Source organism: Orcinus orca, chromosome 1 (assembly GCF_937001465.1).
Source record: "Orcinus orca chromosome 1, mOrcOrc1.1, whole genome shotgun sequence".
NCBI lineage: Eukaryota > Metazoa > Chordata > Mammalia > Artiodactyla > Delphinidae > Orcinus > Orcinus orca.
The window spans coordinates 39918280-39942163 of record NC_064559.1 but is presented as its reverse complement, the minus strand read 5'-3'; the positions used below and the strand labels follow the sequence as shown (position 1 = coordinate 39942163).

The 23884-nt window shown below is 40.5% G+C and overlaps 1 protein-coding gene and 1 non-coding gene across 9 annotated transcripts in view; one reads left to right on the top strand and one right to left on the bottom strand.

Moving 5' to 3' along the window:
• Positions 1 to 23884, bottom strand: part of HHAT (hedgehog acyltransferase) — a 359469-nt gene that overhangs the window by 303037 nt on the left and 32548 nt on the right. The window lies entirely within an intron of this gene.
• LOC117203472 (U5 spliceosomal RNA) lies at positions 18512 to 18627 on the top strand. Its single transcript, XR_004486241.1, has one exon. It is a non-coding gene; the product is annotated as a U5 spliceosomal RNA (small nuclear RNA).

Here is a 23884-nt window from a genome sequence, read left to right as displayed (position 1 = left end):
AATCGTAAAATTCAATTCCTCAGGGTTCAGGAAGAGCTGCAGCCTAACTGGAATGTTCAGCTACTTCCATTGATTCAACAGAGTTAAATCTGACCTTCATTTCTACACTCTTCTGGGGCCTTGAAGGGAGCACGGGTGGAGATTCCCACAGAGTTAACAGAGGGAATTAACATCACTAATGAGGAGATCGTGGGCTTTAACATCCCTCCCAGTAAAGGACACCAAGAACACAGAGGAAAGTGATTGTCATGGGTGGCCTCAGAGGAAGACCTGCCTGTTTCCCGGAGATACTATTCTCACCTCGAATTTGTGTCTATCACAATGCAGGGAAAGTGACCTTATTCTCGAAGTGGCTGATGGAGCCAGTGGTGTGCTGTGTGTGGCAGAGACTGGACTGTGTTCACGTTCAGGAGCGCCAGGCTTGAGTCTCAGTTCTGTCACCTACCCTTATGTGACCTCAGGCTGGTCAGTCCTCCTTTATATAATTAGAATATTTTTTAATTTATTTTATTGAAGTATAGTTGATTTACAATGTTAATCTCTGCCGTATAGCAAAGTGACTCAGTTATACATATATCTATGTGTATATATACATACACACATATATATATTCTTTTATATTTTATTTTTTATTTGTTTAATTTTTTTATTTTTATTTTATTTATATATTTATTTATTTATTATTATATATATTATATATATATTCTTTTATTCTTTATATATATATTCTTTTTCATATTCTTTCCCATTATGGTTTATCACAGGATATTGAATATAGTTCCTGTGCTATACAGGAGGACTTTGTTGTTTATCCATTCTATATGTAATAGTTTGCACCTGCCAATCCCAAACTCCCAGTCCATCCTTCCCTCCCACCTCTCTGGCAACCACAAGTCTGTTCTTTATGTCTGTGAGTCTGTTTCTGTTTTGTAGATAAGTTCATTTGTGTCATATTTTAGATTCCACATATAAGTGATAGCATATGATATTTGTCTTTGTCTGACTTACTTCACTTAGTATGATAACCTCTAGGTCCATCCATGTTGCTGCAAATGGCATTTATATAATTAGAGTTTAAAGTGATCATAAAAGCTAAAGGGATTCATTGGTAAAGTGCAAACTCTAAAGTTAAAAAATGTTAATGCCTCTAAAATTGAACTCATCCCTCCAAATCCATCCTGCGTATTGCTATCAAAATAATCACACTGAAACAAGGGCTAGCAAACTTTAATAAAGGGCTAGATGGTAAATATTTTCAGCTGTGTGAGCCATAGAGTCTCTGTGGCAACTACTCAACTCTGATGGTGTAGCCCGAAGGCAGTCATAGTAAGACATAAAGAAATGGGAGCAGTTGTGCTCCAAAAAAACTGTACCCACAAAAACAGGTGGAGGGCCAAATTTGGTCCAAAGGCCCTGGCTTGCAGGCCCCTCTTCTAAGGGACTACCATTTCTCCTAGACCCACCACTTGTCTCCTAGTGAGAGTAGGTCAGGAACATTGTTTTATTACACAGATGGATGGCATTTTTAGGTAATTTACTATCAGCTCTGAAGTCTACATCTACAGATGAAGCAGATTCTACGAAGGCCACAGAAGCCTCAGCTGCAGCACACCCATTCCCCTTGGTTATCCAGGAAAAACTCGGAGCAACTGCACATCTTTTTCCTCCCGGTACTCTGCACTGGACATACTTCAAAGGTGGGGACTATTCTCTGCACAACTGGTCTTGTTCCCCCCATTCTGTTCCCTCTTCACAGCACCAAAGTAACATTTTTAGGATCACACCTGATCAAGTCACTCTCCCACTTAATATTCTTCAGGTTTCCCCCTTAGCATACCAGAGAAACATTCTCAGCAAGACGCATGCAGCTCTTCCTATCTGGCCCTGCCCAGCCTTCATCATCCTACCCAACTTTTCTCCCCAGTTCTGCAACATGGCCGTGCTGACCACCCAAACGTGCTGCGTTCATATGGCCGAAACTTCCCACCCTTTGCTCCCTTTACTTGGAGAAACCTGTCCCTCAAACATCAGGATGATGACCTACCTTTCAGGCCTCAGGTCAGGCAAGCCCTCTCCCAGGAAGCTTTACCTAATCCATCCATTTATAGTCCAGACAGATTGTCCCTTGTCTATTTTCCCTCAATGTACGACGGTTACCCATATCATGGCAATTTACCACATTGTACTTTAATTGTAGGTTACTGAGCTGCCTCTCCACTAAACTGTGACCTCTCCCCCTGCCCCAAAAGGGACTACATGTATATTCAGCATTGTATCCTCCAAGAAACCAACACATACTAGACACTCAATAAAAGCTTGTTGAATAAACTGAATGACATATGGGTCAAATCATTTTTAAGAACCTAGTGTAAACACAGTCTACTGGGAAAAGGGAATAAGAAATACAGAAAGTGGAGAACCTGGCACCTATCCTTGAATGCCTTTATAATCACAGTTAGAGAACAGAAACTCATGGAATATTTCTAGTGTATGTTGTGCTCTGCAGATTATCTTCACCAACTCAAGGCCCACCCTCTGGTTATATCAATTACTTGCTCTAAAGAGATGGACAAAATAGAGTACTGTCATAATAGAGGGTCTATTTCATGGTTTAATTATAAGACTTAAATAAATTAAAATATGGAAAACACTTGGAATAGTGCCTAGTACTTATTAAGTACTATGTGTGTGTTTGTTAAGTAAATATGCAAACAAAAAAACAAACAACAAACTCTATTTTATTCTGATAGCCCCAGAAATATAAAGCTGAGAGTTTTCAAGCTGTATATCCTGAAACAGATAGAGATACTCATAGATATGGAGATAGATAGAAGTAGAGAGGGGACCTGCTCAAGATTCCCTCAAACCCAGTCAAAAGAAAGGAAAGCAGAAAGGTTCTAGAAACTAGACTGGAAAGGACTGAATCCATGATTAACAAAAGGGGAACATCTGCATTCAGAGAAGCTGCAACATCTAAAATGCCTTGGGAAAGCAACCATCTTAACCTTCTTCTCAAAATAAAATATCTGCTCTGCGTGGCTGATACTGCCAATTGCCTCAATCAACACTCCTCCGACCACTTCTCGTTTGACTTCCTATACATTAGAGGTTAGAAGGCAAAAAACTACATTTCCCAGAATTCCCTGTAGCTAGCATATTCCCTCTGGACCTAGCTTCTGATGAAAAAATACACAGACCTGAAGGTGAAAGAACGAACATAAAAATGTATGGGTTTTGAGACTTCTGAAAGAATGGTGGCAGAGGCTTTTGTTATTCTGCAGCAGCCACGGTGGAGGCTCCAGGGTCCAGTCAGTCCAGAGGTACTGTAGCTTCCTGGTGTGGCAGCTTTTACTAGTGCACCATAGCATTGCATTCTCCAGCCAGGAGCTGGGCAGCAGCCACGGTTTTACAGGGTGGCTCTGGGAATTGCTCCAGGAACCTTACTTAGTGCCCATCCCTATAGACCTTTCGACTATTCTGAAATCTCCTTAAATCCCTGCAATAAAGTCCTTTCTGCTTAAACTAAATGAGGTGGATTCTGTTGTCTGCAATGGAGCCTTGATCAACATACTTTGGAAAGGATTTTTCTTCTGACTGCAGTACAGCTCTAGCTGTATTATAGAAGCATTATGAAAATAATTCACTTTGAAGAACATCATTCTGAAATAAGTCTATTCAGTGGAGAAAAATAAATGGAGAAAAAAACACCAGGTAGATCACTCCAAGGAGTGTTCTAGAACTGGATAATGAAGGCAGTGAGTGTTTCACATTCATAAGTGCACCAATTTATGGATTTCAAAACCAAATAAAAAATTAGCTACCTTATCCACTGGTCTGTATTTTTCATTACCATGGCTATTTTCTCCTTGGATAGGGAAAACAAGGAGAGCTGTATATATTTACTGTTTTCCTTACTTCATATCCAACATTTTGAAAAAAAAAAAAGCAATACAACAGAAACACTAAACACTTTTGCATATCTGTTTCCTAAACAGCATTTGTGCATATTATTTACTTTGAGACCACACCTAATTCCCAAACACACTGAGCAAAACTTATCTATGAATAGAGAAAACCTTTATAAGATACTTGAATCCAGAAATGTTTCCCTACACATTCAAAGACAGCAAGCTCACCTTAATGGTCTATAATTCTCCAAAGGGGAAGGAAAAAAAAATATGACTAATTTGTAGGGATTTTGCACAGAAGCAGCACTGCTCTCTGGATGAACTCAGGCTAATGATTCATTTAGCAATTATTGGAAGAGTTTTCTTTATCTTTCAACAGATGCTTTGCTATTTCTAAAATAATTTGAACTAAATTATTTTACTGCTCACAATTTCCAGAGACGATACTCTTTCCCCAACATTTCCTCAAAGATAAAATATTTTCACTAACAAAACTTTTTTTTTTTTCTGTAAATAACTAGTGTCTGTTTAAACATCTTTACCATCCTGCCCAGGTAAAGAAGATGCTCACAAGGGTGGGGACGCCATCAACAGGACTAGCAAAAACAGGGCAACAGGGAAGAGCCAATTCTGACTCCATGTTGGATCTGCTTCTTTTACTTTAACCTTTGCTTTTCACTGCTTTTGTTATTATAATCACTGTCTATGGCTGTAAGCATACATAACGGCCTGCCACAGGGAACCCTGCCCCTCTGCCTGTTAAACTAAGAGGTCTTTGTTCAGCTCACAGACATACATTCTGACCCTGCCCACCTGTGGATGGCTGCAGAACATCCCCGTCCTATCTTGCAAGATAAATGGCCTTCTTACTGTACTTCCTCACCTCCTCCCCTTCTGTTCTATAAAAGAAACTGTCATCCAGACCCCGTAAGATGGTTTCTTGGGGACCCTAGTCCGCCATCTTCTCAGTCTGCCGACTTTCCGAGTAAAGTCGCTATGCCTTGCCTCAAGGCCTCGTCTCCCGATTTATTGGTCTGTCGTGTGGCAAGCAGAGCAAGCCTGGACTCGGTAACAACAGTACTGTTTAACATGTACCATCCAGTCTCTTAACTGGCCCTCAGGATCTAAGCCTTGCTAATAGGTCCAGGGTATAATGGGGGTGGGAGGTGTTCTGCACAAGGAAAGAGAAAACCTCTCAAAATGACTTAATTCATCAAGGGGACCTAATTAACATGGGTGGATTCTTTGAATCTCTTCAACCCAGTTGCCAACCCAAACTCAGTAACATCCTCGGGCTATACCTCTACCTCCCTGCTTTCTAGAATTTGCTCCAGATTATTCAAGATATGTGCAATATACGTGATCGAACATATATAGATTCTCTCTCTGTACTTTGTCTATTCCATATTTCTCCCTTTCTTCCTAAAGCTAAAAAAGAATCCATTTTTTAAAAGAAATATTAAATTCTGGTATGAAATCAAAGGCACAAAAACTATATTATAGTCCCCATATCTGTCAAACTGTTAAAACACTAACCATATTTTCTATAAGGTATGTGGAGAAGTGAGCTACAAACAATAAAGCTGCTAAACAAGTTAGGGGTCATGACCAAAAAAAAAAAAAAAATTAATAGAATGGGATGACTAGACAGCAAGTTATACAAGCTCATAAGATTTCCCAGCTACAACTATGCTAATAAATCATGCATCTCATTAGTGTCACTCCTCCAGAACACCAAAAAGACAAAGTCACAGTAACACGGAGAAAAAAACAATGATCCCCAGTCCTTTGGGAGCCACGGCCCCTAAAATGGCCCTCACGCTCGGAGAATTTGCTTTCTTCTTAGGAAGTCTTCACACAGTCAAGAAAACTCATTAACATGTAACGTCTCTGTGGTGGGCAAATACTAGCAAACTACAACTCCAGATGGAATCCCAAAATGTTGAAGGTCCCCAGGGCAGAAGGCCAATTAAGAATGGTAAGAATAATACAAGAGAGAAAAAGGAAAAACTGACATTTTTGCCATCCATCTAGGGGGGAGGAGGGGAGCTTTTCATAATCCCACATACCATTTCTCTCCTTGAATTTTACACACTGCATGAAAGACCAGGAAAGTGAGCAATCAGAGTATGTGGAAGGATTCTCCCATGTATCTCTTCAATCTGTCCCCTTTGCCCATTAGCTGGCTGCCCAAGCTCTCAAAGAGAGACCTCCCTGTGAAATAATAGAAAATGTATATTGTTGACTGCCCATGGTGCCTAGCACAGAACTTCTGAAACCTTGGAATTTCCTGTGATAAGAGCACTAGGAACACCTTTTGTTTGAATATTTGGTCTTTGACCCTGGTTCCTGACACAAAGCTTCTAAATGCCCTGGAATTTCCTGAGTAACAGCAGTGTCTTTTGTTCTAATAAGGTGACTTTTAGTGGGCTACTGGATGTGGGCTGGTCACCAGAAAGACCAAGCCGGGATTAGAAGCTTGGAATTTTCAGCCCCACTCCCCGTTGTCCAGAGAAGGGAGAAGGCCTAGAAATGAAGTTAATGATCGATCCTGCCTGCATGAGGAAGCCTCCATAAAAATCCCAAAAGGACAGAGTTCAGAGAGCTTCCGGATTAGTGAACACATAGAGGTCCTGGGAGAGTGACGCTCTCAGAGAGGGCATGAAAACTCCATCCCCCTTCCCACATACCCTGCCCTATGCATTTCTTCCATCTGGATGATCATCCTTTATTACATCCTTTTATAATAAACCAGTAAACAGTAAGTTAACTGTTTTCCTGAGTTCTGTGAGCTGCTCTAGCAAATTAATTGAACCTGAGGAAGGGGTGGTGGGAAGCTCCGATTTAAAACCAGTTGGTCAGAAACCAAGGTAACAAACCGGACTTGCAGTTGGCACCTTAAGGGAGGTAGGGGGAGCAGTCTTGTGGGGTTGAGCCCTTAACCTGTGGGATCTGATGCTATCTCCAGGTAGTGTCAGAATTGAGTTAAACTGTAGGACACCCGGCTGTTTTGCAGAACTGCTTGGTGTGGGGAAACCGCACACACAGCTCGTGTCAGAAGTACTGTAAGTGTGGTAGTATTATGAGAGTAAAGGAGAAACACAGGAGAAGGGAGGTTTTCTATACCTTTCCCTCCCAAAGCATCCCTTAGAATTGTCAGCCATCACAGTAGCTGAGATACCTCCAAGGCTGGGAATGCAAACAAACAAAAACAAGATCCAAGGCTCACCACATCTTCCGGGCACATCTCCACCAACCATACCCCCACAGTGCATTGCCTCAGCCATCTCTCTGCAGAAACTTATTTGCTATTAAAATGACTTATCGTTTTTTTTTTATCATTTCTGAATTTATTTTAAATACTTCAACACAGAGACTTCTAGTTCCAGTCAAGATACAATGAACACATTTCTCCCTAACCCCCCCCACTAAGGACAGCTAAAAACCCTGGATGTAATTATAAAACAAACATAAGAAGATTCTGAAAGATGGAAAGAAGAAGGCAGACTGGCTAGGGACCTCAGGACTTGAGGAATAAATAAAATAAAATAACTCATTGGATGGACTTAATAGCAGAGGTAGATTACAGAGCAAAGAAACACTGAGCCTAAAGATATGTCAACAGATATTACACGGTCTGAATAACAGAGAAAAAAATAGACTGAAAAACATAAACAGAGCCTCAGGGACCTGTAACACGGTTATAAAAGGTCTAACATTTGTGTCATTGGAATCCTAGAAAGAAAGGAGAAAAATGTGGGGATGAAAAAATATTCAAAGAAATAAAAACTAAAAATTTCCCAAATTTGCAAAAGGAATAAACCTAAAGATTCAACAATCTGAACACAATCAAATTAAATATACCAATTAAAAGACAGAGATTGGCAGAATGGACTTTTAAGAAGCAATCTAACTCTATGCCATCTACAAGAAATTCACTTCAAAATAACGATATAGGTAGGTTGAAAATAAAAGGCTAGAAAAGGATATGGCCTACAAATATTAATCAAAAGAAAGCAGGAGTGACTATATTAATATCAGATAAAGTAGATTTCAGTGAAGAAAATCACCAGTGTCAGAAAGGATCATTAAGTTATGATAAAACAGTCAATCCATAAAGAAGACATAACAATCCTAAATGTACATGCACCAAACAACAGAGCTGTGAAACATATGAAGCAAATCCTGATAGAACAGATAAAAACAGACAAATCCACAACTATAGTTGGAGACTTTAACACCTCTCTCTCAGCAACTGATAAAACTACCAGACAGAAAATCATTAAGGATACAAAAAAACTTACCACTACCAACCAACAGGATCTAATCAACATTTGCAGAACATGCCATTCAACAACATCAGAATATACATTCTTTACAAGTACCCATGGAACATTCATTAAGATAGACTATATCCTGGGCCATAAAACGAATCCCAACAAATTTAAAAGAATTTCATCATACAGAGTGTATTCTTTGACAACAATGGAGAATCAGTATCAGAAATCAGTATCAGTATCAGAAACATAATAGGAAACTCTCCAAACACTTTTCTAAATAACACGAGTCAAAGAGGAAGTGTTGAGGGAAATAAAAAATAAATAGAACTGAATAAAAACGAAAAGACAGGGACTTCCCTGATGGTGCAGTGGTTAAGAATCCACCTGCCAATGCAGGGGACACGGGTTCGAGCCTTAGTCTGGGAAGATCCCACATGCCATGGAGCAACTACTGAGCCTGCATGGCACAACTACTGAAGGCTGCACACCTAGAGCCCGTGCTCTGCAACAAAGAGAAGTCACCACAATGAGAAGTCCGCGCACCACAATGGAAAGTAGACCCCCCTCGCCACCACTAGAGAAAGCCCCACGCAGCAACGAAGACACAATGCAGCCAAAAATTAATTAATTTTTTAAAAAATGAAGACAATTTATCAAAATGTATAGCTAAAGCAGTGCTGAAGAAAATACAAAACACTTAACAGTTACATTAGAGCAAAAATCTCAAAATTCTAAGCTACCACCACAAGAAACTAGAAAATGAGAAGCAAAACAAACACAGAGCAAGCAAGAAGAAGGACATAAAGAGCAGAAATCAATGAAATCAAAAACAGAAAAATAGAGAAACCTCATGAAACAAAAAGCTGGTTCTCTATAAAAATCAATACGCTCACAAATTTCCAGTAAACAAGCAAAAAATAAAGAAGAAGATGACCCAAATTACCAAAATCAGGAATAAAAAGGGGGCTATCACTACAAAGTCCACAGACATTATGAGGATAATAAGACATACTAAGAAAAACTCTATATACATAAATTTGACAACTTAGATTAAATGGCCTAATTCCTCAAAAAGCACAAACTACCAAAATGCACCCAATAAAAATATAACATTTTGGCCTCCCTAAGGTTCTCAGCCCCTCTCAGACAAATCACGGGGCAGGCCCTGAACCAAGATGGTGGAATAAAAGGACATGCTCTCACTCCCTCTTGTGAGAACACGAGAATCACAAAGAGCTGCTGGACAGTTATCGACAGGAAGACACTGGAACTCACCAGAAAAGATACTCCACATCCAAAGACAAAGGAGAAGCCACAATGAGACGGTAGGAGGGGCGCAATCACAGGAAAATCAAATCCCATAACCACTGGGTGGGTGACTCACAGACTGGAGAACACTTATACCACAGAAGTCCACCCACTGGAGTGAAGGTTCTGAGCCCCACATCAGGCTTCCCAACCTGGGGGTCTGGCAACGGCAGGAGGAATTCCTAGAGAATCAGACTTTGAAGGCTAGTGGGATTTGAATGCAGGACTTCGACAGGACTGGGGGAAACAGAGACTCCACTCTTGGAGGGCACACACAAAGTAGTGTGCACATCAGGACACAGGGGAAGGAGCAGTGACCCCAGCAAAGACTGAACGAGACCTACCTGCTAGCGTTGGAGGATTTCCTGCAGAAGCAGGGGGAGGCTGTGGCTCACCGTGAGGACAAGGACACAGGCAGCAGAAGTTCTGGGAAGTACTCCTTGGCGTGAGCCCTCCCAGAGTCTTCCATTAGCCCCATCAAAGAGCCCAGGTAGTCTCCAGTGTTGGGTTGCCTCAGGCCAAACAACCAAAAGGGAGGGAACCCAGCCCTACCCATCATCAGAAAAGCGGATTAAAGTTTTACTCAGCTCTGCCCACCACAGCAACAGTCAGCTCTACCCACCACAAGTCCATCCCATCAAGAAACTTGCACATGCCTCTTAGATAGCTTCATCCACCAGAAGGCAGACAACAGAAGCAGGAAGAAATACAATACTGCAGGCTGTGGAACAAAAACCACATCCACAGAAAGAGAGACAAGATGAAAAGGCAGAGGGCTATGTGCCAGATGAAGGAACAAGATAAAACCCAAGAAACACAACCAAATGAAGTGGAGATAGGCAACCTTCCAGAAAAAGAATTCAGAATAATAATAGTGAAGATGATCCAGGACCTCGGAAAAAGCAAAAATCGAGACGATGTAAGAAATGTTTAACAAAGACCTAGAAGAATTAAAGAACAAACAAACAGAGATGAACAATACAATAACACAAATGAAAACTACACTTGAAGGAATCAATAGCAGAATAACTGAGGCAGAAGAACGGATACGTGACCTGGAAGACAGAATGGTAGAATTCACGGCTGCGGAACAGAATAAAGAAAAAAGAATGAAAAGAAATAAAGACAGCCTAAGAGACCTCTGGGACAACATTAAACACAACAACATTCACATTATAGGGGTCCCAGAAGGAGAAGAGAGAGAGAAAGGACCCGAGAAAATATTTGAAGAGATTATAGTCGACACCTTCCCTAACATGGGAAAGGAAATAGCCACCCAAGTGCAGGAAGCACAGACAGTCCCATAAAGGATAAACCCAAGGAGAAACACGCCGAGACACATAGTAATCAAATTGGCAAAAATTAAAGACAAAGAAAAATTACTGAAAGCAGCAAGGGAAAAATGACAAATAACATACAAGGGAACTCCCATAAGGTTAACAGTAGAATTCTCAGCAGAAACTCTACAAGCCAAAAGGGAGTGGCATGATATACTTAGAGTGATGAAAGGGAAGAACCTACAACCAAGATTACTCTACCACGCAAGGATCTCATTCAGATTTCACGGAGAAATCCAAAGCTTTACAGACAAGCAAAAGCTAAGAGAATTCAGCACCACCAAACAAGCTCTACAACAAAGGTTAAAGAAACTTCTCTAAGTGGGAAACGCAAGAGAAGAAAAGGACCTACAAAAACAAACCCAAACCAATTAAGAAAATGGTCATAGGAACATACATATCAAAAATTACCTTAAACGTGAATGGATTAAATGCTCCAACCAAAAGACACAGGCTTGCTGAATGGATACAGAAACAAGACCCATATATATGTTATCTACAAGAGACCTACTTCAGACCTAAGGACACATACAGACTGAAAGTGAGGGGATGGAAAAAGGTATTCCATGCAAATGGAAATCAAAAGAAAGCTGGAGTAGCACTACTCATATCAGACAAAATAGACTTTAAAATAAAAAGTATTACAAGAGACAAGGAAGGACACTACAGAATGATCAAGGGATCAATCCAAGAAGAGATAACAATTACAAACATTTATGCACCCAACATAGGAGCACCTCAATACATAAGGCAACTGCTAACAGCTATAAAAGAGGACACCAACAGTAACACAATAATAGTGGGGGATTTTAACACCTCACTTAAACCAATGGACAGATCATCCAAAATGAAAATAAATAAGGAAACAGAAGCTTTAAATAATACAATAGACCAGATAGATTTAATTGATATTTATAGGACTTTCCATCCAGAAAGAGAAGATTACACTTTCTTCTCAAGTGCGCATGGAACATCCTCCAGGATAGATCACATCTTGGGTCACAAATCAAGCCTCAGTAAATTTAAGAAAATTGAAATCATATAAAGCATCTTTTCTGACCACAATGCTATGAGATTAGAAACGAATTACAGGGGAAAAAAACGTAAAAAACACAAACGCATGGAGGCTAAACAATACGTTACTAAATAACCAAGATATCACTGAAGAAAACAAAGAGGAAATCAAAATATACCTAGAGACAAATGACAATGAAAACACGATGATCCAACACCTATGGGATGCAGCAAAAGCAGTTCTAAGAGGGAAGTTTATAGCTATACAAGCCTACCTCAAGAAACAACAAATATCTCAAATAAACAATCTAACCTTACACCTAAAGGAACTAGAGAAAGAAGAACAAACAAAACCCAAAGTTAGCAGAAGTAAAGAAATCATGAAGATCAAAGCAGAAATCAATGAAATAGAAACAAAGAAAACAAGAGCAAAGATCAATAAAACTAAAAGCTGGTTCTTTGAGAAGATAAACAAAATTGATAAACCATTAGCCAGACTCATCAAGAAAAAGAGGCAGAGGACTCAAATCAATAAAATTAGAAATGAAGAAAGAGAAGTTACAACAGACACCACAGAAATACAAAGCATCCTAAGAGACTACTACAAGCAACTCTATGCCAATAAAATGGACAACCTGGAAGAAATGGACAAATTCTTAGAAAGGTATAACCTTCCAAGACTGAACCAGGAAGAAATAGAAAATATGAACAGACCAATCACAACTAATGAAATTGAAACTATGATTAAAAATCTTCCAACAAACAAAAGTCCAGGACCAGATGGCTTCACAGGTGAATTCTATCAAACATTTAGAGAAGAGCTAACTCCCATCCTTCTCAAACTCTTCCAAAAAATTGCGGAGGAAGGAACACTCCCAAACTCATTCTAAGAGGCCACCATCACCCAGATACCAAAACCAGACAAAGATACCACAAAAAAAAAAATCACAGTTCAATATCACTCATGAATATCGATGCAAAAATCCTCAACAAAATACTAGCAAACAGAATCCAACAGCACATTAAAAGGATCATACACCATTATCAAGTGGGATTTATCCCAACGATGCAAGGAATCTTCAATATATGCAAATCAATCAATGTGATACACCATATTAACAAACTGAAGAATAAAAACCATATGATCATCTCAATAGATGCAGAGAAAGTTTTCGACAAAATTCAACACTCATTTATGATAAAAACTCTCCGGAAAGTGGGCATAGACAGAAACTACCTCAACATAATAAAGGCCATATAGGACAAACCCACAGCAAACATCATTCTCAACGGTGAAAAACTGATAGCATTTCCTCTAAGATCAGGAACAACACAAGGATGTCCACTCTCACCACTATTGTTCAACAGAGTTTTGGAACTCCTAGCCATGGCAATTAGAGAAGAAAAAGAAATAAAAGGAATACAAATTGGAAAAGAAGAAGTAAAACTGTCAAAGTTTGCAGATGACATGATACTCTACATAGAGAATCCTAAAGAGGCTACCAGAAAACTACTAGAGCTAATCAATGAATTTCGTAAAGCAGCCGGATACAAAATTAATGCACAGAAATCTCTTGCATTCCTATACACTAATGATGAAAAATCTGAAAGAGAAATTAAGGAAACACTCCCATTTACCACTGCAACAAAAAGAATAAAATACCTAAGAATAAACCTACCTAGGGAGACAAAAGACCTGTATGCAGAAAACTATAAGACACTGATGAAAGAAATTAAAGATGATACCAACAGATGGAGAGATATACCATGTTCTTGGATTGGAAGAATCAATACTGTGAAAATGACTATACTACCCAAAGCAATCTACAGATTCAATGCAATCCCTATCAAATTACCAATGGCATTTTTTACGGAACTAGAACAAAAAATCTTAAAATTTTTATAGAGACACAAAAGACCCCGAATAGCCAAAGCAGTCTTGAGGGAACAAAATGGAGCTGGAGGAATCAGACTCCCTGACTTCAGACTATACTACAAAGCTATAGTAATCAAGACAATATGGTACTGGCACAAAGAGAGAAACATAGATCAATGGAACAAGATAGAAAGCCCAGAAGTAAACTCACTCACCTATGGTCAACTAATCTATGACAAAGGAGGCAAGGATATACAATGGAGAAAAGACAGTCTCTTCAATAAGTGGTGCTGGGAAAACTGGACAGCTACATGTAAAAGAATGAAATTAGAACACTCCCTAACACCATACATAAAAATAAACTCAAAATAGATTAGAGGGCTTCCCTGGTGGCGCAGTGGTTCAGAGTCCACCTGCCGATGCAGGGGACACGGGTTCATGCCCCGGTCCGGGAAGATCTCACATGCCGCGGAGCGGCTGGGCCCGTGAGCCATGGCCGCTGAGCCTGCGCGTCCGGAGCCTGTGCTCCACAGCGGGAGAGGCCATGACAGTGAGAGGCCCACATATCACAAAAAATAAATAAATAAATAAATAAATAAATAGATTAGAGACCTAAATGCAAGACCAGACACTATCAAACTCTTAGAGGAAAATATAGGAAGAACACTCTTTGACATAAATCACAGCAAGATCTTCTTTGATCCACCTCCTAGAGTAATGGGAATAAAAACAAAAATAAACAAATGGGACCTAATGAAACTTCAAAGCTTTTGCACAGCAAAGGAAACCATAAACAAGACGAAAAGACAACCCTCAGAATGGGAGAAAATATTTGCAAACCAATCAACGGACAAAGGATTAATCTCCAAAATATATAAACAGCTCATGCAGCTCAATATTAAAAAAACAAAAAACCCAATCCAAAAATAGGCAGAAGACCTAAATAGACATTTCTTCAAAGAAGACATACAGATGGTCAAGAAGCATATGACAAGCTGCTCAACATCACTAATTATTAGAGAAATGCAAATCAAAACTATAGTGAGGTATCACCTCACACCAGTTAGAATGGGCATCATCAGAAAATCTACAAACAACAAATGCTGGAGAGGGTGTGGAGAAAATGGACCCCTCTTGCACTGTTGGTGGGAATGTAAATTGATACAGCCACTATGGAGAACAGTATGGAGGTTCCTTTAAAAACTAAAAATAGAGTTAACATATGATCCAGCAATCCCACTACTGGGCATACACCCAGAGAAAACCATAATTCAAAAAGACACATTGCACCCCAATGTTCATTGCAGCACTATTTACAATAGCCGGGTCATGGAAGCAACCTAAATGCCCATTGACAGACGAATGGATAAAGAAGATGTGGTACATATATACAATGGAGTATTACTCAGCCATAAAAAGGAACGAAATTGGGTCATTTGTTGAGACATGGATGGATCTAGAGACTGTCATACAGAGTGAAGTAAGTCAGAAAGAGAAAAACAAATATCGTATATTAACGCATATATGTGGAACCTAGAAAAATGGTACATATGAACCAGTTTGCAAGGCAGAAATTGAGACACAGATGTAGGGAACAAACGTATGGACACCAAGTGGGGAAAGCGGCGGGGGGGTGGGGGGGGTGGAGGTGGGGGTGTGATGAATTGAGCGATTGGGATTGATATGTATACACTGATGTGTATAAAATTGATGACTAATAAGAACATGCTGTATAAAAAAATAAATTTAATAAAATTAAAAAATGTAAAAATATATATATATCATTTTAACCATCAAACAAATTGAATTCATAGTTTTAAAGTCCCTAAAAAGAAATCTCCAGTCCCACGTGGTTTCACTGAAGAATTCTACCTGACACCTAAAGAACCTCTCTGTAATAGGGGAGATACTGCCGAACTCATTTTCTAAGTCTAGTAATAAACACATGAAATCTGAAATTAAAGATACAAGACCATATATAATCAGTCAAAAATCAGACATAGACAGTCCTCAGAGAGAAAGAGAGAACTACAGTCTAATATCCCTCCTGAACACAGACAAGAAAAATCTCAACAGAATATCAGCTAGTGTAGTCCAGCTACATATATAAAAAAATTATACACCATGACCAAGTGGAGTTTATCCCAGGGATGCAAGGCTGGTTCAGTACTCAAAAATCAATCAAAGTAATGCAACATATTAACATTTTCTTAATTAAAGAAGAAAAATAGCATCATCATACCAATTGATGCAGAAAAATCATCTAACAAAATTCAATACTGATTCATAAAAATTCTCAGAAAACTAGGAATAGAGGGAAACTTCCCCCCCTTGATAAAGAACATCTACAGAAAAACCTACAGAAACATCATACTTAATGGTGAATGACTGATGTTAATGGTTAAGACTGGGAAAAAGCCAAGGATGTACACTCTCATAACTCTTATTCAGCATAATACTAGAAGTCCTAGCCAGCACAATAAGAAAAGAAGAGTCATAACAGATTGAAAAGGAAGACATGAGAATGTCCTGATTTGCAGGTGACATGATTGTTTACACAGGAAAACTCAACAAGTCTGTCCAAAAAGAAAGGAAAAAAAAACCCTCCAATGAGGAATAAATGAGCTCAGAAAAGCCATAGGATATAAGATCAACATATAAAAGCCAACTGTACTTCTATATACTAGCAATGAACATGTGGAAATTGAAATTTAAAATGTAAAACCATTTATAATCACTCAAAAAATAAAATACTTAGGCATAAATGTAACAAAACATGTATAGAATTTGTCTCCTAAAAACTACAAAATACTAATGAAATAAATCCGAAAAGATGTAAATAAGGCTAAAGACACACTGTGTTCGTGGATTGGAAAATTCAACATAGTGAAGACATCAATTTTCCAAATTGATCTATAAATTTATCAGAATTGTACCAAAATCCCAGCAAAAAGTCTTGTAGATATAGAAGAGCTTATTCTAAAGCATATTTGGAAAGGCAAAGGAACTAAATGAGCTAAAACAATTTGGAAAAAAAGAATAAAATTAGATTACATTACTTGATTTTAAGACTCACCAGTAATCAAGAAAATGTGGCATTAGTGTAAAGACAGATACATATATCAATGGAACAGAAATGAAAACCCAGAAATAGAGCCACACAAGTTTGGCCAACTGATTTATGACAAAGGTGTGAAACAATTCAATAGAGGAAGACAGTCTTTTCAACAAAAGGTGCTGTAGCAATTGGATATCCATAAGCAAAAAAATAATAATAATAAATCTCTACCTAAATTAACACAAAAATTAACCCAAAAGGGATCACAGACTTAAAGGTAAAATGCAAAACTAGGCAACTTTGTGGGGGGGAAAAAAAAAATCTTTGGGTCATAAAACTAGGCCAAGAGTACTTAGACATGACACCAAAAGCACAGTTCTTAAGAGAAAAAAAAATTAATAAACTGGATTTCTGTGAAAGACCCTACCAAGAGGATGAAAAGTCAAGCCACCGCCTGAGAAATAATATTTGCAAACCACCTACCTGACAAAGAACTAGTATCTAGACTATACAGAGAACTCTCTGAACTCAACAGTGAAAATAAACCAAACACTCCAAGTAAAAACAGGCAAAAGATATGAACAGAATTTCACTATAGAGTATATAGAGATGACAAATAAGCACATGAAAATATGTTCAACGTCTTTAACTATTAGGGAAACGCAAATGAAAACCATGATGAGATATCACTACCCACCTATCAGAATAGCTGAAATTTAAAATGTTAATAAGGTCAGATGCTAGTAAGTGTGCAGAGAAACTGAGTATCTCATACCTTTTTTTGGTGGGAATGTAAAATGGTAGAGCCATTTTGGAAAACAGTTCATACAGTTTTTCATAAAACCAAACATGTACTTATCATACAATCCAGCAATCAAACACCTGGGTATTTATCCCTGAGAAAATAAAACTGAAGTTCACATGAAAACCTGTACACAAATATTCACCTCAGATTTATTTATAATAGCCAAAAACTGGAAACAACCGAAATGTCCTTCACGGGTCAAATGGTTAAACAAACTGTGGTCCATCCATATCATTAACTAATACCCTGCAAAGAAAAGGAATAAATTACTGATACACACAACTTGTATGAATCTCAAGGGCATTAAGCTGGGGGCGGGGGAGGGAGCCAGTCTCCAAAGGTTATAATACCGTATGACTCCATTTATATAACATTCTCAAATGACAAAATCATGAGATGGAAAGACAAAACTGTGGCTTCCATGGGTTCGGGATGGCGAGAGCAGGATGGGTGTGACTAGAAAGAGGCAGAAAGGAAGTTCTTTCTGGTTCTACATTTTAACTGTGTTGGTGGTTAATGAAAGGAAAGGAATAGAACCACACTCAAAAGTCCCAATATACCACATACAAAAACTGCAGTTTCCGTGGTTGAACCAGGATGGGGTTTAAAGCCCAGCCACGTAGACCTCTGCTTCGCCCCCTAATGGTGGTTCCTGAGGCATGCTAGGAATACTATGGTATTTGCAGAATCTCAAAGTTGATGAGTCAGACTTCTCATTTGCATACCCACAGTACCCTGTATAGAGTACAATCCTTTCAAGTTTAAAAGAATATTCCTTTCAACTCAACATTTCTAACTATGAGAAGTTTGCTTACCAAATCCCTTGTACAAACGTTAAGCAGGAAGTGCCTTTGGGGACAAAGAGCCCCCATCAGTGAAGTAGGATCCGCGGTTACTGGAGAAATGAGCTTAGTAAACCAGCGTTAGAGTCTGGTTTCTCTTCAGATAGAATAAATCTTTCGCCTTTTACTAAAGATTTCCGTGAAGAGAACTAAGTCTGAATGTTCCACAAACTTTTTGAGGCCTTGCTTTGGCAGGGCTAGTGTCTGATGTTGTAATAAAAGACATGATCTTTCTGAAATAACCCATCTTCCTGCCGCTTTCAACATGCCATTATTCCTCTTAACCTACAAGGTTTAGTATTATAAGAAGCTTATAGGCTAAGGTTTTATTGGTTTTCTACCTGAACTGTTCTGATTAACCTACACAGTTTTAGTATTATAAGTAAGAAGCTTATAAAGTTTTATTGGCTTTCTGCCTGAGCTGTTCTAGTAAAATGTCATAAATTTATGTCAAATGAATTTCCACTGATGAAGTGTTGACTTGCCAGTTGCCACTCACGTCAGAAACATTGGCTAAAACAACTGAACCGTTCCCCTTCCCTCCCCTATGTAATGAAGAATCTAAAATGTTGAAAACATATATCCTAAGTGATGGCCCTGAAGCCCCACTCAAAGGTCCTGTATTCAGTTCCAAGTTGTAAAGTATGTGGTGGTCTGATGCCAGATCGTCCAGAATCCCCAGTGCATGATGTCATAGCCACGAGAGGAACCTTAAATGCATGGTAGTGGTACCAGCTCCTAAAGGACAAAGAGCCTCCTGAAACTTCACCCAGCCCAGCAAACAGGCTGGTGTGAACTGGTTTCTACTGCTTGCCTAATAAACGTCTATATGTGTGATCAAATTTAGCTGGAGAACGGCCTTCATACAACCCACGAGCAAAATTATAATGGACTAACTAACCCTCACCAACGTGAACCTTTCAGCAGATACTGTGATCCTGCAAGTGGCTTCAGTCAGTTCCCCACACAAAGACACCGCCCTTCACATCTCCCACGGGCCCATGATCTCACTTTTATCCTGCAGCTGCTTCTAATTTCTTTTTAACAGAGACTTATCAACTGTCATGTCATGATTTTAAAAGGTAATAACCTTTTAAAGAATGGTGACAGGCATCACTTTTAGGGAAGGTACTGGGAAAAGGAAGGGTTTCCCCTCCTCCACCCTCCCCCATGTCTCTCCCCAAATTTCAGCTCTAAGCCGCTGCTGAACTCTGCTCCTTCTACTCTCAGAATCCTATCTGTTGGAGCACTTACATAGGATGTGTTGTGTAAACAACCTCCTCTACCCTGAGGGACTGTTCTTGACAATAAAAGTGCCCAAATGCAGAGTCCACATTCCAGAAGGGACGAGTTAGCCTCCAAGGGTCCCAGTCAGAAATCCAGTTCCAGACATGGCTACAATTCAACTGATTTCAATATTGGTATTGAAAGCTGCACCTGAGAATTTATTGGCATTAAGGATGTTAGAAAGAAGTAATGTACAAATGAAGGAAGTGGTGTTCAACATGGGCAGTGGGTGAGAAATTTTCTCAGCCTCCAATAACCTCATAAGGGTGAGGCATCAGAATCCCTGGAGCAGGCACCCAGAGCTTCAGAGAAAACAGCCCTCCTTCTAGCACCCCCTGTGCTTCTATGTCCCTTTACTTCATAAGGTTCCATTCCCCCTGTCAGACTAGCAGGGTGTCTGCTCCAGCCCAGAGTAGAACTGCCTCAGCCTCAGATGAATCCTTCCTGCAGGGTGCTTGTTGGAGAACCTACAGACAGAGAACAGGTCCAGTGGCAGATTTTGTACCTGCCACTGAAGAAATAAGTAATAAGTGTTTGCACATGTGGCAGAATTCAGATCTGAACTCTTTCCCTATGACGTATCACTTGGTAGTGAGGTTACAGGAAAGGAAGATATTTAACTCCTACCCACCTCCAACTACCAGAAGCTAATAAGAGTAAAACCAAAGAATTTGACTTTTGTTCAACAATCAGACAGACTCGGGTCAGTTCAAAACACTATCCTCCTGTTCAAGGCTCAGCTCAGATCCACCTCCTCTGGGGAGCCTTCCCTGGTCATTCCAAGGTTGGAAACTCACCTGGCAATTTTGGGCTATACCAACCAGGGACACTCATAAAACTGGAAACACTTTGTTCAGTGTAATGCCGGTTTTCAGGAAGGACACACAAACAGGGTCAGTTGTCCTGGCTGTGTACACCTGCTATCTCTTCAGCTTGACAGATGCTGCTGCCCTTAGTTAAATAATTAGAGCATCATCCCTATTAAAGCCACATGGCAGCCTGGCATTCTCAGATGGAGTATTAACTTCTTGAGGAGAGAAGCTATGCTTCTTACTTCCCTTAACCCACAGCACCTATAGAAAAGCAGTTGATTAGCAAAGAATTACTTGTAAACTGACTGGCCTGGGGCTGAGAAATGTCTCACTGCTCCAAACCTATATCATCACCTCAAGGTTTTACTAAGTAGTCATGGGGAACCTCTCTCTCTCTCAATCTGTTTCTTTTTCTCCCTTCTCTCCCTCCATACGTGTACATGCACACATACACACACCTGATTTTTTAGTCCTGCAGGGCTAAACCCCTGGTTCTAACTTCACCTTATCTTCTCCCGGCTCCTTCAAGAAACTTTATAACAAAATAAACAATATTTGGCAGGACTTCCCTGGTGGCGCAGTGGTTAAGAATACGCCTGCCAATGCAGGGGACACAGGTTTGATCCTTGGTCCAGGAAGGTCCAACATGCTGCGGAGCAACTAAGCCCGTGTGCCACAACTACTGAATCCTGCGCGACTACAGCCCGTACTCTGCAACAAGAGAAGCCACCGCAATGAGAAGCCCGTGCACCGCAACAAAGAGTAGCGCCCGCTCGCCGCAACTAGAGAAAGCCCGCGTGCAGCAACGAAGACCCAACGCAGACAAAAATCGATCAATGAATCATTAATTTTTTTTTAAAAACCAATTATTTTGCATGAGTTAGTAGATATAAAAGAGAGAGGAGGGCCAAGCAGGGGCCTTAGTGATTGAGCTAATAAGCAAATTTGATGCTTGTCCATCTGCATTACAGACCCTATTTTCACATAAGGTAGAGAGCTTCCCTTTCCTGTGCTCCCCAGGAAATCACTACTGCCTCACTTTTCCCCCCGCCTAGTTGCAAATCTCCTACATATCAGGAAGGACATCCAGCAGGGATGAGACTAGACAAGAGACAGCGTACTGGCAGGTTAAGAGCAGGAGTTCTTCATGTGAACGAGAGGGAATCAAGCCCAACGTGTGCTCAAGAACCTTCCCTCCATTACTAGTCTGCGGGCTTCTTGCTCCGACCATTTGGAGACTCCTCAGCCCACACCCTCTCGCCTGGAGAGGCCGGCACAGGACACAAGAATCTCCCTCCGCTGAGCAGCCCCTCTGTGAAGGGGCAAAGCTGCATCCAATCCTCTGTTCATAAGGACGGGCTGAAAATTCACACGAACAGCCAAACCACACGTTCACCTGTTGCCCTCAGATGGAGGAAGGCAGACACGACCAGAACACCGCAATCATCTTGGAGGAGCTACGGCTGAATGAAAATGAGGTAAGGCCTACACTCTCTAAACCTGCCAGAGTCTAGACATGTGAAACAAAGCAAACATTGCCAGGGGGCCAATGATCCTTCACAGTAAGTACCCAACCAGACAGCCATGTCCACCTTAACCCAACCGCCACTACTGAATGCCTGCTCCAGTGAGGCAGGGATGAAAGATCCTCTTACATCTAAAACAGGTAACTGCTCTATAACAGGCTCGGGGAGGAGTCCTGGGAATGGAGCTCATAGGAGGGAGGAATCAATGCCAACAGGGGGAGGAGCCGGGGGGAGAGGCGTCAGGAAAGGTTTCACGTGGGCTGTTGCTTGAGCCGCAGGGAAGTGTGCCCAGTCTGCATGAGGATGACGGGGAGGAAACCTCAAGGCATCCTTGGGGAATGGCAGACGATCCTGTTATTTCGTAGCACGTCGTTACTACATGGAGATGAGGCTGCTAAAACGAGGTAGGGCCAGTGGACAAACGGGGCTGAATGTCAGCCACCGAGTCTGGACTTCATACTGTGAGAAATGGGGAGCCATGCATGGGTTTTGAGGAACATTATGAGATATACATTCCAGGACGTTAAGTCCAGGGATGCACAAACCTTGAATGGGGGAGATCGGCGGAGGCGGGCAAGGTAGAGAAATGCCAAGGCTCCTCAAAGAGTCCTCAGAAGAAATGGCAATGGCCCCAACCCCTTCAGTAACCGTCCCTTGCCTTCTGAATAAAGTCCAGGCTCCACCTATAGCACCCAGTGGCCTTTATGATCCAGCCCCTGTCTATCCTGTATCATCCCTTGCTCTCACTCAACCTCCCAGCCAAACTGAAGGACTCTCTCAAATCCAGTCCTTAGGCCCGCTGCTCCCTTCACCCATCCTTCCCCAGTGCCTCAGCTCTAATTTCTGTGAGTCTGGGTTACAGGCACCTTCTGTTTCTGCATGCCCCGTGAATAGCTGCATCACTTACCTCACTGTCTCAGCATCAGTGTCCCCCGAATTCAGGGCCCAGTGAAGACAGAGCCTGGAAGGTCACAGCCCCCCAGCCCCCAGCCTAGAAGCCTCTCACACAGCAGCCACTCAATGAATATTTGTTAAATGATTCAACATAGAGCTTGCTGAGGGTTTTTTTTTTTGAAGTATCAAACTACAGAGGAATTTATAAATAAGTTGAATATTAAAATCTTTATAGGTAAAATCTGAGTAGCTAAAAATTTTATCTTTACTTTAGAAACGACCTCTTCTCTCTTAACATTCAAAGACATAAGTGATCAAGCTTCCCTTCTCTGATCTTCTCTTCTCTTTCTAACCTTCTTGGCAGGCACTGAAAATTCCTCTCTGATTCGACTTCTGAAAGAACGTCTCATTCACAAGTGGGCCCCAATTTCAGAACTGTCACAGGAAGAGATGTCCTCAGGAAAGAAATGAGTAATTGATTACATGTAAAATTCTTCATAATGCATTAGGCTTTTGAGAGCTCCTTTCAGTAGCAATCCATCCCCTTCTAGATTTAAATGTTTCTCTGTAGAACATTATCTCCTTGCCAGACAGGGGGAATCAACAAATCTTAGCTCTAAAGCAAGGACGTCACCATCCATGGAAGGACAAAATAATGACCACAGCAGCATGGACTGAGGATCCAGTCTGTACCAACCACATACATGCTGGGTGTTTTATCATCATCTCTTTCTCCACAATAAGCCCTCCCGTTCCCATATTCCACAACATAAAACTAAGGCTCAAATGAGGTGAATGATTTTCCAAAATGGAGCAAACTGCATTTTGAACTCAAGTCCATCCAACTCCACACCTGTGCTCTTTCCATTATAACAACTATCTTGAATCATAAATAAAAATAGGGGCTTCCCTGGTGGCGCAGTGGTTGAGAGTCCGC